Source organism: Callithrix jacchus, chromosome 19 (assembly GCF_049354715.1).
Source record: "Callithrix jacchus isolate 240 chromosome 19, calJac240_pri, whole genome shotgun sequence".
NCBI classification, from domain to species: Eukaryota; Metazoa; Chordata; class Mammalia; order Primates; family Cebidae; genus Callithrix; species Callithrix jacchus.
In genome coordinates this window covers 22,630,677-22,635,871 of record NC_133520.1, presented here as the reverse complement: position 1 = coordinate 22,635,871, position 5,195 = coordinate 22,630,677, and positions in this window count along the sequence as shown.

Genomic DNA, 5,195 nt, shown 5'->3' with positions numbered 1-5,195 from the left:
GCCGCAGCCCAAGACTAGCCCTACAAATCCTTTTTCACAATTAAAGCTTTACAGAGACTATAAACAGGGATTCTTATCATTCCTAGCCTGACAAAACGTCTTCTAGAAAGAAAGAAAAAAATTGCTTAAACGTAACTGCTGACGGGGTGAAGAAGAGGAAAGAAAAACAAAGTTTAAAAATCTCTGGTAAAGAAGCCCTTATTCTTATTCTTATGCAAGTGGTTCCCCCACCTGGAAGAAAAGTTCACTGTCGGCCGAAGCTGAACCCCTTGGCTGGGGAAGGGGCAGGCTGCTGTGGTGGTGCGTGGCTGGGAACAAGCCAGCCGGCTGTGCGGGAGCCTGGGCCCATGCATCCCAGCTCCCGCATGGAGGGGAATGGGGAGCAAGGAGCCCCCGCTGGCGTGTGCTTCCCCCAAAAGGAAGGAAAGGACCTTTCTCTCTACCCCAGGGAGCCCCCAGGTTTGGGGACACGTTTTGCCCACCCTCAAAAGTTTGAGGATTAAAATGCTTAGGAGCAACAGTGAAAGGTTTTGAGACCCCATTTCACTCACCATTTCTTGAGCCACCAGCTGGAGCGCCAAACATTTTGCAGGACTTTTGCTTAGTTCAGCTAACGATGGGGTTCTTTGTCCCATGGCTAGGAAAATTCAGGCTCACAGACAATTTGGTGACAGAGACAGGGCTTTACTGGGTGAAAAGGAAGAAAAGGGGGAAACAGGGAGTCTCACTAGACCACAGTCCCTGCTAGAGTGCTTCCCACTGCAGCTGGAATCTCAGCTTTCACCCAGGAAGGTGGGGGACAGGCTGCTCCCTGATGCAAAAGTCCCGAACTTCCTGAGACCCCACCTCTCTGTGCAGGCTGGTTGGAGTTTCTGCAGAGACTCCCTCCTACATGGCTGTCTCGATCATAATAATGCCCATTGCCATTTGTGTCATGGCATATGTTTACAAAACACTTTCCTCCTTCAAGAAGAGATGCCAACTGAGCCCGCATTTATTGTGTATCATATGCCAGGAATGTTCACCTGTGCTATTTTATCTTCACGAATAGGTAAGATGGTTGAGATTTGTTTCATTAATATCTGAAGATACAAGCTAAGAGAAGTTAAGCAACCTGTCCAAAGACTCGAAACTGGGTAGTGGTGGAGCCGCAACTCCAAAGCCACCCCTGAGCCTTGCCAGCCAGTCTTTTACGTCCCATGGGGCCTCAGGCAGGGACTCTTCTTCCCCTCCCTTGAAAGACACCTTGAATCCCTGACCAAAGATGCTTCCAGAAATGGTAGTTGAGGTTTGTTGACTCCCCGCAAGGATGAGATTAGGTGGCCCTTTCACCTGGAGCATCCACTGCTGTCCTAAGTACTTGCTCTGGGCAGTAGACGGACATGCCAGGGTAATAGGGTGATGGCAGGGGTGGAAACCACCCACACTCGCTGAGCCATGGAGCCTGGCTATTCCCTCAGGCTCATGATCAAGGACCAGAGAAGGGACAAGAGGAGCTGGACTCTCTCCACGCAGGCATAGCTGGGGACCTACGACAGGAGTGCCACCCCAGCCCAGCCCTCTCACTTCCTCACTGCCTCCTAGAGAAACACAGAGCTGAAAGTGTCAATTCAGACACCGCAGTGCCACTCAACCAAAAGCAATGGTGAGCTTTTGCCCAGGAAGTAGCAGGCTGGGCTGTTCCTAGGGCAGGGTGGGTGTGTTTCCTGCCTGGGGCTCCCCTCCCCAGGCCCCAGGACCCAGCCCAAAGCCCCTAGCCAGCAGGCAACCCCCAGGGTGCTGGGATGGAACACTGCCCAGTGGAGGGTGCTGTCAGCTGGGCCACGCTCATCTTCTCACACAGTGGCTGCTGGGGGCTGAATTCTGCCCCCTCCCCAAATTCATATGTTGAAGTCCTGATTCCCAGGACCTCAAAATGTGGCTGTATTCATAGACTGGCTCTCTAAAGAGATAATTAAGTTAAAATAAGTTCACATTAGGATATGGCCCTAATCCAGCATGACTGGTCCTTATAGGAAGAGGAGACGATACTTGAGAGGCTGAAGCAGGAGAATCACTTGAGTCCAGGAGTTTGAGTCTGGGCTGGTCAACATAGCAAGATGCTGTCTCTGAAAAAAAAGAAAGAAAAGGATATTGGGATACAGACATACACAGTGCACAGATTAAAGACAAGGAAACAAAAAGACCCAGAATGGCCAAGACAATCTTGAAAGGAGAACAAAATTGGAGGGCTTACATTTCCTGAGCTCAAAACTTACTACACAGCTACAGTAATCAATGGGTACTGGCATAAGAATGTACATATAGACCAATGTATATCCTTATGGGATAGAATTGAGGATCCAGAAATAATTCCTCACATTTATGTTCAATTGATTTTTGACAAGGATACCAAGACAATTCAACATGTTGGCCAGGATGTGGAAAACTTGGAACTATATACACTGCTGGTGGGAATATGAAGTGGTGCAGTCACTTTGGAAAACAGTCTTGTAGTTCCTCAATAGGTTAAACACAGAATTACCATGGGAGCCAGCAATTCTACTGTTAGATATATACCCAAGAGAAATGAAAATGTATGTTCACAGAAAAACTTGTATACGAATGTTCCTAGCAGCATTATTCATAGTAGCCAAAAAGTAAAAACAACCCAAATATCTGACAATTAATTAATGGATAGATGAAACTGGTATATGCATACAATTGAATATTGCCTGGGAATTATAAGAAATGAAATGTTGATACATCCTACAATATGGATGACTTAGAACACATTTGCTAGAGAAAGAAGCCAGACACAACAGACCACATGTTGTATGATTCCATTTGTATTAAATGTCCAGAAGAAGCAAATCCATAGAGGCAGAAAGCAGATTAGTGGTTGCCTAGGCCTGGGGCATTGATTACGGTGACTATCAATAAGAATAACAGTGCAATCCTAAGAAGGATGCTAAAGATATGTTAGACACAACTTTATGCTCACAAATTTAACAATTCAGATAAAATGGATACCTGTAATCCCTACATTTTGAGAGGCTAAGGGGAGAGGATCACTTGAAGCCAGGACTTGGACACCAGCCTGGACAATACTGACACCCCATCTCAACAGAAAACAATTTTTAAAAAATAGCCAGGCGTGGTGGCTCACACCTATAGTACCAGCTATTGTGAGGCTGAGGTTGGAGAACAGTTTGAGCCTGGGAGGTTGAGGCTGCAGTGAGCCATGATTGCACCAGTACACTCCAGCCTGGACAGAAACAAACAAGCAAACAAATAAACAACAGACAGTCGTGCTGCTGCTAGGGAAAGAGAGAGAGTTTACTTCTTTTTTTTTTTTTGAGACAGAGTCTCTCCGTTGCCCAGTCCGGGGTGCAGTGGCACAATCATGGCTCACTGCAGCCTCGACCTCCCAGTTCAAGCAATCCCCTCACCTCAGCCTCCCAGGTAGCTAGGACTACAGGCTCACCACTGAGCTCAGATATTTTTAATTTCTTTAGAGAAAGGGCTCTCACTATTTGTCCTGGCTGGTCTTGACTACTGATTTCAAATTATCTTCCCACCTTGGCCTGCTTTGGCCTCCCAAAGGTTACTCCTTCCGAGGAGAACTGGGTTTGAAAGGGGAAAACATACCATTGGTATTGAGTGGCTTACTCTACATCTTTGGCTATAGCCTGTGATAAATTGTGTCTCACTAATATTTATCTTACTCTATTAATTTTTTCATATGGTCAGTACCTGGAGGTTTGGTACAAAGCTAAAAGTAACCAAAGGACCCACTGTGGTGGGAGGAACTACATGTCCCTCCTCCCCAATCCACTGATGGGTCTCCTTTCAGAAGCAAGGGTCCTTACTAGAGAATTCCATGGCATCACAAATGTTACCAGTCTAGCTTTTTTCCAGTTAACAGTACAACCTGGGGTGTGCTCCTTCTCAGCGCTGACAGCTGCTTCATTCATTTGAAAGAGCTGCACAACATGGATATGTTTAACCAGCCCCCACAATGATGCAGAGGTCATCTTCAATCTTTTACTGTCCCAGAAAGAAACATTCTTGTACCAACGTCATTTGACATATGGGCCATGGTATGTGTAAATAAAAACCTAGAGAGTTTTGCTGGGCCGGTGAGTATGTGCTTAATAAATTCGGGATGCTGGCTGGGAGCAGTGGCTCATGCCTGTAATCCCAGCACTTTTGGAGGTTGAGGCAAGCATATCAGCTGAGGTCAGGAGTTTGAGACCAGCCTTACCAACATGGTGAAACCCCGTCTCTACTAAAAATACAAAAAAATTAGCCAGGTGTGGTGGCAGGTGCCTGTAGTCCCAGCTACTCAGGAGCTGAGGCAGGAGATTCGCTTGAACCGGAAAGGCGGAGGTTTCAGTGAGCCAAGATGGCGCCGCTACAGTCCAGCCTAGGCAACAAGAGTGAAATTCTGTCTCAAAAACAAAACAAAACTGAATGCTTATTGCCAAATTGTCTCTTACAAAAGTAACAAAGCTTTTCAACAGCTCCTTGATGTATGTGTTGCTATGTTACTCGTTATTCCTCCTTATTTTATGAGTTTTGCATTTACAAATAGTTAGATTTATTTTTTTACAAACAGATTTTACTAAGAATTTGTGAACTCCATAAAGAGCAAGTCACTGCCCCTGCTCAAGTCCAGATGCTGTTCTTATCCTGACAAGGGCACTGTCATGGTTCCTGGGTGGTGGGGAATGGGGTGGTCCCAAGGTCTCACCTGCTCACTGCCATACATGGACTGGTAGGCCCTCCAAGTTCTGTTTCTCCATTAATTCGACGAACATTTTCCAAGCTGCTGCTATGTGCCAGGCCCTGGGCTGCAGCTGGGGATGCCAGCATGATGACAACTCACAGTGGAATAAGGGCTGAAAGAGAAGGGCTCAGGGACGTGTAAGGGGAACCCATCTCTATCAGGATTCCGGATGATTTAGTCACAGAGCAGTAACTAGAACAAAATCCTTACACACATACATACTTCTGATTATGAAAGCCAATTATGCTTGTTGGGAAATTTCTGAGTAAGCAAAAAACTGTACTGTAGAAAAGAAAAGCCTTTGGGAGGCCAAGGCAGATGGATCACGGGAGATCAGGAGTTCAAGACCAGCCTGACCAACATGATGAAACTCCGTCTCTAATAAAAATACAAAAAACTAGCTGGGAGTGATGGCGGGGGCCTT